The following is a 13,952-nucleotide window of genomic DNA, read 5'->3' as shown; positions in this document are numbered from 1 at the left end:
CAGGTGTACTAATTATGTGAAGCAATACGTGTCCTTTAGTTCTGCTGCTATTTAACTTCTTGTGTGCTTTATGCAAAGCCTGTGTACTGAATGTTTCAGCTACCTTTAATATCCCTAATGTCAAACAATAAACAAGGAGAAAGTCCTAAGAACAGGAGCACAACACTTGTGTCTGGATTCACTCCATTGTTATTCACAGTGTCAACTCCTAAAATGCCTGAGGAAGGAACAAAACCAGATGTAGGCTGTGGACCCCATGAATTTCCTAGAGGCAAAAGCCACAGATAGCAACTAGACTCTGGGTCTTCATCAACAAAACATAAACTGCTAAACATTTCACTGGGGAATTATGCATTTTTCATATGCATAATCTGTGAACATTCTTGTGGTCTTTGTCATCACTCAATGTATTGTACTATGTCAGGTTTGATTATACTCCATCACTCATGCTGTACTACAGCTGAAACGATGTAACACAATGCAAGCAATTAACCCATGATCCATCATATTTTGATATGCTGAAATGTTACCCTTAAATCAAAAATCTAGGAGGAAAAGAAATCTTTTTTTTTTTATGCAAAAACACTGATTTTCTTCACTTTCTAACTGTAATTTTTAATTCAATAGAGGATGAGGAAAGTAATTCATACTATCTGCCTGAGCTTTGCAATCTCTGTTACTTTATACCTCTGATGACATTGAGCAAATATTTTTAGCTACTAGCACAGGCTGCCCCAAAAATTACTTTTAATTCTTCTCCAAATAATTCCACTGGTATACAAGCCAATAAAGCAATTTAAATAAATATATTCTCTTTTTTCTTAATAAAACACATGTAAAGTTCTTTATTTGTGAATAGGAAAAAAATTTTTCTAAGATAGATTGGGTATGTATAATATATAGTAGAAAAAACACATCCTGCTTTTGTAGGTTCACATTAACTTTAATTTTGATAGGCAATTACATATCTTATACCCACTCATCCAACACAAATTCATTAAATAGTATTTTATGAAAGATACATAAAATGCTCTAGACACTGAACCTACAAAAGAAAGTAGATTTAGTGGTAGGATGAGAACTTCAAACCGCTTACTTTTTCACTATATTAGTTTTAATTTGTATTCTATATATCACTGATCCTGAAATTTTGTATTCTCACTCTCTCATCATATAACTTCACACTGCTTTACTGTGTCTACAGAAATGCCATAATACAACCACTAAGGAAAAACAAAGTACAATGTACACCAGTTACCATCAAGAATGGATGTTAAAAGAGCTATTGTAAAATTCTGTGAGGGAAATTTTCCCACTGAAACAAAAATTTTTAAAGCTTCCTTTGCAGTATTTAAGAGGAGAAAATCAGGCATTGTAATGCTTTTATGTAAAAAGCATGCAATGAAATGAAACAGTCATATTAATGTACAATATAGAAAAGCATTTCAAAGGATGAAGAGACATATGAAAAATGGAAGTGAACAAAAAATAACCACATACGATTGGTAGTATTTGGGGAATTTTTAATAAAGGTGCTTTGAAATTTTCTGGGTATAAAGCAGAAATATCTTAGAAAAAATATACAAAGATATTTCAAACATTGAGAAATCTAGGCTCTAGTTTCTATTTGCCATCTAGAAAATGCCATGAAAATTCCTTGACAGGAAATGTAGGGATTTCAGGTCCTTATGCTATCAATTATGCTATAATTAAGTTCCAGTGCAGTAAGTACAGTATCTGTCACATTAGTGTGACATTAAAGCTTCTATGCAGTAGATAAAGGATCTCCCACAACCTAAAACAAATTAACCTCATTAAGCCACTGGATCATTCCACAAAATGAGGACGGTACTTTGGGAGATCCACATTTTGGCTTTGTTTCTTTTCCTCCTAACACAGACTTCAAAGTAGGATTGTTGCTTTGCAGAAATTGTTTGAGGAACCAAATGTCATTTCTGTAATCGTACAGAAATTAGTTATTCAAAACCACTGCAAACAGTATTTCATTCACTTCTAATTCAAGTGGTTCTTCCTGCAATCCATGTGGAGAGGGAATGAAGAAAGAGTCTCAGAGATCTCTGTGTTTACAGATTGAAAAGTTTTCCTGATGATTATACATAATATACATATAAATTATGTTCCAGAAGATCCAACACTGTATCATGAGAGTGCAGCTTGGAAAACAGGCATAACCATATCTCACCCATTAATGGCATATCCTGCAATTAACCTGGCACTTTTGAACCTTTTTTTAATGTAGCAAAATCATCAATATCCATCTCAGAAATCATAACCAGAAGCTTCAGTATCAGTTCCTGGAAAAAAAAAAATCAGTTCATGTTCCTGGAAAAAACAAAACTAGACAACTACTAGTCTTCATTTTAGATGAAACTTTTTTTTGTTCCTTCATGGTAGCTTTATATTTCTTTTTTCAGGGAATAAAATTTCAGTCACATTTGCACAGTGCATCTGGCACTAAGTATGACCCTTACTCCTCTACTTTTGTGGGAAGATTGCTCCAGGGAAGAATGGAAGTTACTATTTAAAATTATTATTTTGTAATTCAATTCACAAATACGAATATAAGGTATTTAGTGTAGATATGCAAACCTTGCATTAAATCAAGAAAATCGGAATACCATCATGATCACCTTTTCCTAACCTCAACACTTAAACATTGATGTTCAATTCTGTCACCCATCTGCTCAATCATCTGAATCTTTTCTTTCCTGAAAGTTGCACAGATCATGCATCAACACATACACGGGCCATTAACAAAGAGGAAGAAATCATGTTGCCAAGAACTAAACAAAATAAAGGCACAGCCTGTTTCTGTCCTCAGGATCCCCGTCATTGCAGTAGCCACATATAAACAGCAAGGAAAAAATATCAAAAAAGACTCCATTATATGCTCTATGCAAAGACACTGGCACAGCTGGGTGATACAGTTAAATCCATCTAATGACTAAGAGCTACTGGAAGCAAAAGAAGATCCTTTGTCTCTTGCCCAGCACTATTTCATCTCTTGCTTGCATGAATGCTTATTTGATAGTGAAGATAGTAAGCCAGGGATTTGGACCAGAAGAAAAATTTCCCCTTTGTTAGGGTTAGTTCTCTATCAGTTTAGCTCCTACAACTGGGTGCAGAGACCAGTGAGAAGCATTTTCAGCCAAAGGGCTGAAAGGAAGGAGCTGGCAGCCGCAGACACCTGATTAACCCATGCAGAAATCAGTTCCTATAGCAGATTGCAAGAACTGCAGGTCTGTACTCTTACATGAAATAAATGTATCATTTTTTGTTTTATTTCAGGTAATTTTTCTGAGGTCATAGAGACTATTTAAAATCTGCAGAGCTTTTCTTGTTTGAGTCTATGCTACAGTTGAAAAAAGAAGCATCAACAATAAATAGAAGAATGGAAATTATACTTAGCCATGAGTCTCAATCTACATTGCATCTAATATTTTATACACTTTAGACTTTTTGTCATCTTGGGTATGATCAGGAAGATGCCCCATATGAAATACTACAATAACCCAGTCATTCAATGTGGGTACATATGCATTTTTTATTCACATAAAGCAAACCCACATTAATGATTATAATGGAATTACTGTTTTAATTAATCAACTGTAAGGAAAAATAGAGAGCATTTCAGAACATTGTCAACTTACTTCATCCATTTCCCTAAGTGACTAGTCACTATTCTATACCTCAATATCCAAAAAAATGTTAGATTGAGTGTTATTGGTAAAATAAATAAAATTAGTGGTTATAATATCCCACTTTTCCAGAAAGGGCTCTAGATCACTGCCCTACCCTTAAATGATCAGGGGAAAAAAAGAGTGTTCTTGTTCACATTGTTTATTTGCTTTGTTCATACTGATTGACAAGGGAAACAAATGTAGGTGATTTTTCTGCTACACTTCAGCAATTTCAGTATGTCATATCAGTCTCAGTCTGTCACTGTAGAGAGGAAGGATACAAATGAACTTGCAACATCTCCCTCACACACACAAAACACACATTCACACAATATTATTGCATTTTTTAAAATATTTTAATAAGTGTTAGTAGCTTATCAAATCTTAAACAATCAAAATCTTATCTAACCACAGCCAAGTCAGGATTTCCATCTAAACTTTCTTTTTAAATGTCAGACTAAGGCATATGAAAACAAATACACTATCTGTTTTCTTCATTCAATTCATTTTAACATTCTTCAATATTTTCTATAATATCCATGTTAGAGCTGTTAGGGAAAAACTTGAACATAGTTTATTTTCTACTCTTCCAGCAATTGTAATGATATTATTGCAGTTCTGTGATGTAAGGACACAAGCAATGTGAAGCTTTTTGTTAAGGATGAAATCTTTGATTTTACCAGCCATTAGTGCACTTGGGAAAAAAGGCAGCCAAGATTTTGGGAAAACAAGCATCAGTTTGCTTTTGTGAACACAAAACAAAGCACAACTCCATTTCAGCTCCATGGGCTGAAGGGAGAACTGGCAGCACAGATGTGGGGAAAAGATGCCTAACTCCCAAAGCAGCAATGGTAGATATACATCAACAGCAACCTTAGCGAACATCACTTTTAAAGATCAAATTCAAAACCCTTTCAACTCAGTGTTTTTGGTTTGATAAGTGGTGTTTGGACAGAATCTCAATGACAAAGTAAATTTTTTTTCAAAAAAGGTGACATCTGGTTTTGCAACTGAGATATTGATTCTGATGATTGAATATGCAGCACTTCTCACAGTGATTGAGCAAATGATGACATATAGTCTAGACCTGTGAAAACTATGCTGAATTAGGACTATTAAATAAAATAAAAACCAAGAGAATTTTATCTGCAAGTTTGGTTTTTTTTAATTTTATTTTGTACAAATTTTAAAATTGGTTTGAAAAACTTATGATAATTTTTAAATTGGGAAAATTATCAGAAACAAAGCTTTTTTATTTTTTAAAAACTTACTTGGTGTTTTTTTTTCTTTTTTTATGGGGGGGGTTTGTTGGGTTTTTGGGGGTTTTATTTTGTGGGTTTGTTTTTTTTTTTTTGTGTGTGTGTGTGTGTGTGATTTGTTTTTTTATTTTTCTTCTTTTGTTGTTTTTTTTTTTCCCTTATTTGGCCAGCGAACTTAAAAATCAATTACAGACACAGCAGTAATTCCTGTGTCCTCAGTGGTGACAATGAAGCATGACACAGTTGTGCATCTCAGGAAAGGCACTCATGTTGCTTTATTTTCAGATTACACATGGGGTTGTACTACACTAACAGCAGGACTAAAATGCTAATTTTGTGCTATCCTATTCTACAGTATCACAGAATCATAGAATGGGTAAGGTTGGAAGGGACCACAGCTGGGCTCTGTCCTTTTGACAACCTCCCTTCAGATACTTATACACATTCTATATGTACAAGCTGCCAGGAGCCAGCAGTGTTTCATTGTTGCCAAGAAGGCCAGTGGTATCCTGGAGTGCACCTGGTGGCCAGGTGGAGGAAGGTGATCCTGCCCCTCTGCTCTGCCCCAGTGAGGCACATCTGGAGTGCTGTGTCCAGTTCTGGGTTCCTCACTGCAAGGGCTCCTAGAGTGGGTCATACAAAGATGATTAAGGGACTGGAGCATCTCTCTTACAAGGAAAAGCTGAAGGAGCTGGGCATGTTCAGCCTTGAGAAGAGGCAACTGAGAGGCAACCCTCATCAGTGTGTATATTTTATATTCCCATATATATATTATATATTCCCATGAAATTATTTCTGAAAACCCTACAAACACACATTATTGACAGGTCCTATTTATTGTATCCACATTCCCATGCTTTGTACCTCAGCTACAGTTATTAAAATCACTTGTTCACTTTGGGCACCAAAAATTCCAGATAGAGTATGCTCTACTTACACCAGTGGAGAATCAATTTAGGTTAAAAGTACAGCATTGTTTTTCATTTCTCTTTAACTCTGATGTCTCTTGCCTCTTGGGATAGATTCTCAGGTGAATTGCCAAAAAAAAAAACATAGCTGATTGCTTGGAATATTTTGTAGTGCCACTTGTAGGCAACACACACACACAGAGAAAATACTGCTAACAGTAGTTCCTCCCAGGCTTCTTGGATTCAAAATGGTGTTTTCTCTCCTGAGAGGATCATTTTAAAATAACAAGAGTCATTCTTGATAAGTGCTTATTCTGCAGATGCTGGCCCAGTTCCTCTACCCCTCAATTAACCCAGTTAGTCCACTTGGGTAAAGGATGATGAGCAGAGTTCATATGACAATGCTATGCACATAGCATCTCCAGTAGCCTTTAAAACCTGAACTAATGAATGGTTTGCCACAGTCACATTGTCAAGCATAATCTTTTGCACGGTGCCAAAGAAAAATCTCATCCATCAGTTTGTCTGCCAGCCGTCATTTACAGCCATCTGTATGGGAAGACATTTTCCCTTTTGGAAAAAAATCAAGCAAAACTACAATATAAGCATTTCCCTGAGAAGAGCTCACTAATGAATCTGTGAGATCTAGCCTCAGATATTACCATAGCAAAATCTATACACTGAAATGGACTGCTGAGTTATCTCTACTACGAGAGGAAAAGATTTACTGAGATAAAGTAGCATAGTCCCAGCTGTTCTCACAAACAAAAACTACAGATAGAGCATTTCACATAGGATCTCTTGGACCTGGAGACCCTGCAGTCATCTCCCGACCTTACTGAGGCTAATTGTGTTCAATCAGTCCTTTGGCAGAAGTGAGCCAGTCTTACTCAAATCAGCTTACCTCCTCTCTCTCAGAAAAGTCACTGTCTTTTTATGGCAATGGCTACAAAATATTGCTTCATAACAAACTTTTAGCCAAAGAAACAGGAGCTCAAAACACAACTGATTTTCAGGTAGCCTCTTCTCCATATGACCCCACTCAGCCTAGAGTGTTGCTCTCCCTAGGTTCAACTTCTAAATTTTGAAATCAGGTAATCTCTAGATGCACAAAACCACAAAGCATTCAGGAACAAGATCACAAGCAGCAATAATTTTGGGGAGTTCTAGCTCTTTATACATCCACTCAGTGGAAGAGCAGCAGAAGAAGTTTCTGCACATTATCCCAGTCCTCACCTCGGGCTGGGCTCCCTGACTGCAGCCTGCCTGCAGGGTCTTACCCCACTTCCCGCTGCAGGTGCCCAGAGAGGAGCTGCTCCAGCACAGCCACCCCATTTGCCAGGCAGTGCAGTGGGGGGGACAATGATGACAGCGGCAAAGGCTGTGTGTTTCCTCATAGGACAGAAATGGAGCCACTTTGCTTTTTGTAGATGAGATGCTTCCGTATTTTTATTCTAGCAGCTGTGAGCTGACACAATCCATGAGAAAGTTTGTGTAGAACTGGTAGAAAAACACTCAGGCCGAGGTGCAGTTTATAAATACTACAAGTCAAAAGCCCCAGTATCTCTGAGGTTGTTATCAAACATGTTAAGCAAACGATATACTAAAGTGTGCAGACATTTTGCAAATTACCAGGCTGATGCTTGAGATTACTAATTATATGATTTCACAGAGAAAAAAGACTAATCCAGCTTTCAGGCACTCAAAAGAACATTTGGCACAAAGACTTTTTATTCTCTCATACACTCTCTTTGGGCCTTCTGCCAAGTATCTCGAGTCAGCAAGAAGCAGCAGCAGTACGTCTCAGTGCAGCCTTCAGCCTTTGGCAGAATACAAAAACCCCCACATTTCCTCCTCAGTCTTGGAGTGTCAGAAGCCTGTAGTTTATACAATTATGAGGAGTATATTTCCTGTTCCCCTAGATGATTCACATTATTGATTTTCTTTTCTTTCTAGCTGACCCAAATGGTCACATTGTATAGATGACAAATTAACATGTTCTCTGTATTTGTATGGTCCTCTGGCACAACACCTTCACCCTAAGTAGTGCCTTAAGAAAAATATTGTGTGTGGAGGTTTCTGTGGAATAGGATTAGCGCAACAAGGTGGAGAGGTATATTCAGTAATGCTTTTGAACTGTGTTGGCTCACAGCCTTCTCATTCTCATTTAAAAGCATCTTGAGTACTTAGAGGTGCCCCTATGGAGACAGTAGCCAAAGCCCAGGGAAGGGGAACCACGATTTCCCCAAAGAAAGGTGCATCTGCGTCCCTGCATTATGTAGCCCTGAGATGTTTTCATTTTCTGAAATTCTTTTCCCAAGGAATTTTCTGCAAACAAGTGTTTTTGTAAGTGTACTATGTTTTTCATTCCTTTTCCTAAGAGAGATTTCTTCTTGATGTCCCTCTAGTCTGACCAATGTGATTGAAGAAGTTTGCCTTTTTTATCACCAATCAAATTGGTCTGTGTAAAACAGTATATAAAAAAGACACATTCCAAAATAAAAAAGTCATTTTCAGCTTTTGAAGTTCAGAGTCTGTGTCATTGTAGTGTTAAACAACTCAGCATTATAGTTCCATTGCAATACACATCTAACTGGTTATGTGTGTTCTTTCTTCTGCAATTAAAATATTCATTTATTAAGGTCCAGAAACTACTTTCACAGAATCTGAGAATGGCCTGGGTTGGAAGGAAGCTTAAAGATCATTTAGTTCCAACCTCTCTGCTGTGGACAGAGGCACCTTTCACTAGACCCAGTTGCTCAGAGCTCCATCAAACTGGTCTTAAACACTTCCAGAGATGGGGCATCCTCAGCTTCTCTGGGCAACCTGTTCCAGTGCCTCATCACCCTCACAGTAAAGAATATTTTCCTAATATCTAATTTAAATCTATTCTCTTTCAGTTTGAAGCTATCCTCTCTTGTCACTACATCCTCTTGTAAAAAGACCCTCTCCACTTTTCTTGTAGGTAAAAGAAAACCTCAGTTATAAGATTCATATTTAAGCATGTCAATGATAATTTCATTATCAAAGTATTCATGTTTTATTTCACTTTTCTTTTAAAAAAGAGTTGCTCAGCACCCCTTATTAAACCTATGCTAAGATTTTTCAAGCTTTGAAAAGTAACAGTCTCCCAAATTTATGTTGCAAATCTAAAAATTCTCACCAAATAAAGAAGAGTAAAGAGAAAATCATTACTTCCAAACTAAGAAGACAAAATTTATTTTCCTGAAGGCAAATATGAACATCTCTTGTTTAATATCTATATTGAGGAACTATTAATCTGATGAAACTTGATGTAACAGAAGCACTCTGGGATTTTAGTGATGGCCCGATAGAAAACCAGTCAGTGAAGTCAAGGTAAAGTTCTAAAAATTGTGCTGATGTAAAGATTCCCATTGTGCAAATCTTCCCAAGGATAATAATCCGAATACTGACTTACTCACTATCCCTCTTCTATGCAGAAAGGTATTTATGTACAGCTGTGCACTCACTATTTAAATGAAAATATAACATAAGGTAATGAAAATACTTTTTAACACTTTTATGTGCATATACATTCATCACATAAATATGTGATGACATTTAACATAATACCTATAAAAAGCATTTAATTTTTGAAATTCCACCTTTTAAAAGCTCTGCAAGATTTTTGCTTGTTTGCTTGCCTTGATCATTTTCTGATTGGCTCATTTTATTTTACACATAGATTTAGATGGTGTGTTAAATTTTTTTTGTTTGGGGCTTGGTTTTGTTTTTCTTCTCCTTATCTATTTTCATGACTGGATAGAATGTACTAATTTAAAGTTTCTTTAATTCTCTAATGTACTTTTATAATATATCATATTCCCTTTTGTAGCTCTGAAATGCATTTTACTTAATCAGTCAATTAAAGCAAATTATCAAATACAGTTTGAAATACTCCTCCCACAATCCACAGGCACATGTACATACATTCACCTTCCTAACAACTACATAAGTACTTTTGTTTTTTCATTTTTCCTTTTTTACACCCCTGCCTTCTAAGACTTCCCCACCATCCTTCAGACTCCCCCATATGTGTTAAGAGAAACTCCATAGGATGTCCCAATACACAATTCACCGTCTGAAAGAAAGATCTTAATTTTAAGTTTCAGCTTGCTTCTTTAGAGCCCCAGGCAAGTTCTTTGAAGTGCAGAGTCAGGAGGGAAACTTAACTCAGGCCTTTAGAAAAATACTGCTAACAAGGCACATGTCTAGTACTGTGAAATGCCTTCTTTTGGAGTGATCTCCCCTGCTACAACCTTCCCTCTACATTGTTGATTCTATATAAATAGCAAGTCTCCTAGCCATGGGTGTGATGAATCAATAAGGATCTAGACAGAGTCTATGAATTGAAAGCGGATGGCCTGGGAAGAGGCTGGCTATTCTTCAAGACAGAGAAAAAGCAAGCACATTCCAACGAGCCAAGAAAAAGTGGAGAAACTGCCAGGAGAGTCATTCAGATTAGTGCAATGAAGAGTATTTTTGTCCAAAGATTCCCAGTAGATAATACTTTCAGATGTCTTATTGCTGAAAAGGTACATTTTAAGATGCTCCTAGCAGACTCCCTGGCATTTGTTTCTGAAGGAACTCTGGTTAACAGAGGCTGTTGATAGGAAACATACAGACCACCCTGACAGCTACCCAAAGTCAGAAGCTGCAAAAATATTGAACCCAGAACTCCCGAAGTGTGCTTTTAAACAACTATCATGTAACAAAAGCACTTGAAGTAATTCACACCTTCAAAAAAACCTATTCAAAACAACAACATGGACCAAAAAAATCATAATTGTTCAGGGACATTTTCAGACAATGAAGCTTTAGCTTCATGTTTGGCATCTTAATCCTTTATCTTTATATAAGCTCATACATTACACACAGAGATATAAGAGGCCACACCAGGTCAGTGCAGGATCCTTTTTCTCACCTACCCACAAAATAAGCCAGGCACCTTGTGGCGCTAGACCACTGCTGGGACACAAGTACAGAACACAGCAGAGCTTGCTGGGCAGCTCTTGGACATGAGTTTTCTGGGACTGCACACCTGGAGCAAAATAAAGCAAATAATTAGTAAACTAATTTTCTATTACCCTAGAGAAGTCAAGCCTCCTGCATTGAATATGAGACTCACAGACCAGCCAAGCAACTCTGCCTCCTGCCGTGGAGCAAGGAGAAGCCTGTAGTGCTGTGCTGTTCCTGCTGAAAGGGCTGGTGAAGGGGCTACAGCTCAGGGCAAGCTTCCAAACAGGTCCAGCCCCCACAGCTCCTCCTCTGCCATGTTACCCAGAACCCAGACCCATCATTCTCCCACAAGAGCCAAAGCAATGCTTCTGCAGGTGCCAGGAATGAGGCACTATCCAAGATGTTATGTCAGTGCCAAAGACTGGTCATGCCAAAGGGAGAGTTCAAAGAGGCATTCACATCTTTCTCACCATTGTAGAAGTGCAAAGGGGAGAAAGGAGAGTGGTTTGCTCTCTGGGAGATATAAAATCTAAAAGAAAGAAAATGGTAATGCTTGAATTTTAATGCAATACTTGCAATAGGAACTTGCAAAGAAGACAAATAGGCAAACAACCGACTGCACATAAAATTATAGCACCCACTATATTATATATATATAATGGCTGTATACCTTTTTATGACTGCATATTCTTTGATCTTTTTGCTACTTTAATGTAGGATTTTCCTCACATTAGAACCTCAAAACCTCAGACCTCACATTGCACTGAAGTGTGGTTTTTAGTTAAATAACTGAGATTGGGTAGCAGTTGTTATCCGTGGGATATTTTGACTCTCTCAAAGTCCCAAGTGCAAAGCTGAATGCCACATACAATACATTGTAGTGCAGTGTATTTGTCTGCCAGTGTCTAAAAATGTGTCAAAAATGACAGCAGACTATTTATAAATATCCATAGGGATGTCTCTTTCCAAGGTCAGATGAAATTGTGATGGGGAAATAACTGACTACCCACAATTCCTTACAAATATCTACTTTTCCTCACAACAAAATAGTTTTTCTTCTTTAGCTCTAAAATGCAGACCAGAATAAACACATGCATGTTAAATAACTGCCCAGGTCCACAGCACTGATATGCTGTGAAGGGAGCCAAGTGTAATCTTCTTTAGCCTGTGGAACACTGTCACAAAACTCAAAAAAAGAATTACCTTCCCCTTCAATTCACCACCTTAAAAGCTGAACAGCAAAGGAATACACCAGAGGATTTGACCAAATGACATTCATGAAACACCTTGTCTGATCACATACAGAAATCTAGCAGGAGTTTTATCTTCACAGGGCTCACAAGTCAGGGAAATCTTCAGAATAATCCTAGCAAATATCCTTCAGATGCAGTTGTAGTTAGCAGATCATTGTAAAACAAAATAAAAAGATGAGGAAATCAGAAACTGAAGATGCAGCAGAATGAGTCAGCATTTCCCAACTTCAGTAGGACAGTCTTGCTTTAACACCTAATTCTTTATATGGAAGTAGTGCCTTGTCTAGGAATTCTATGTTGACTGGGCACCTATAATTTCTAAGGAACTAGACCCACAAAAAGAAAGTAAGCATAGGTACTGTGAATCTCATTTTATTTCACATACAACCACTCTGATATTTGTTTTGCTCTTTACTTGGATTTTTACTTTATAGAACATTCTGTGTAATACAGATGTAATCTGATTATTTCTGATCCTCTGCTTCATCTCTCCATGGGAGTTGCATGTTCACCCACCTTTCCTTTCTCATACACTTGTTCCTAGAGTCTAGCAACACATGTATGCTATTACATGAATATATTGTCATCTGATAGGACAGAAACCAAATTTTAGCAGTTCATGCATGGTTGAGAGCCCCAAAAGCAGTGCAGAGCAGTGTCCAAACCTGCAAACTGGAAAGATTTGCTGGAATTTTTTCCCTTATTATTTTTTCTCAAGTACTATAGAGATGCATACTGACATACAATCAATGACATACAAGTGTCTCCAGGTAGAAGCATCCAATGCTTTAACATAGCAATGCATCTTGACATTTTTATTCACTGTCTAAATCTTTATAGCATCATTAACTATATTATTATTATTATTATTATTATTATTATTATTACAATAATGAGAGTGAGGCTTCAACTGTTCTCTACAAAACCAAAGGCACATCACCATACACAGGATGTCTACTGTGCCTAATCTAAGATGGACATCCCTGTATAATCATCACAGCTAGAGAAACAAGCACCTCCAGAAGGTATTACCCAAATTATAAGTGTGCAAGGTTAGATTCCTCCTTAAGTGAAACAGCTACTCCAGGAAATATATTACTTGATCCCTGGTTAGTAATTTCATCCATGAGACCGCCCACATTGGAATCTGACATTGCCACAAAACTGAAACAGGCCTAACAGAGATCAGTGCTCTGTAATGACCATGTCTGCTCTAAGAATCGTAATATATTTGCAAAACTAAACCAAGCTAAAATATATCCACTGATTTGTTGTCCTCTGTAATGTTGGACTTTCAGATCTATGACATTTTACAGGACCCAGAAGAGGTAGGCCCACTTGAGTGTAATAGAAGACTTGAGTCAGAGGAAAAAACATGCTCCCCTAGTTTTTAAAAAGCTTTAAAAACTTTACTAGTTATGGCGGTAGCATATCAAGACTGATTTTCAAAGTTCTCTTTAAACAGCAAAATTTCTCCTTCAAATAAAAAAAAATTAAAATACAAAAACAAAAAAGAGAGAAACTTAGAGGACTCAGACATCCCGGATTTAAAATACATCACATTTTTTTTCTTCGTTGTATTAATACAGGGACAAAAAATAGTCTGGACCTTTTAAACCCCACTCTATAGCTGTAAAATAACATTTCTGCATTTTTTTCAGGTTGTCTGTAAGAGAGAAATCTCATTTTCCCAACTATCTTCTCTTTAATTATCCATAATTGTTACGCATAAACATAAGAGAATTTTCCACAAAATAAAATAAAAACTAAATGCCAGAAAAACCCCACCCCACTTCATTAAAAACTATTGAAATTGTAACCCCCTAACAATTATTGTTATGAAAAATTGAG

At 36.9% G+C, this 13,952-nt stretch overlaps 1 protein-coding gene across 2 annotated transcripts in view; it reads right to left on the bottom strand.

Moving 5' to 3' along the window:
- TAFA2 (TAFA chemokine like family member 2) overlaps positions 1-13,952 on the bottom strand; it is an 86,369-nt gene that overhangs the window by 22,390 nt on the left and 50,027 nt on the right. The gene's annotated exons all lie outside the window — the stretch shown is intronic.

Source organism: Zosterops lateralis, assembly GCF_965231275.1.
Source record: "Zosterops lateralis genome assembly, chromosome: 4".
Taxonomy (NCBI): domain Eukaryota; kingdom Metazoa; phylum Chordata; class Aves; order Passeriformes; family Zosteropidae; genus Zosterops; species Zosterops lateralis.
The sequence above is the reverse complement of the archived record's forward strand: the minus strand, read 5'-3'. Positions and strand labels throughout refer to the sequence as shown.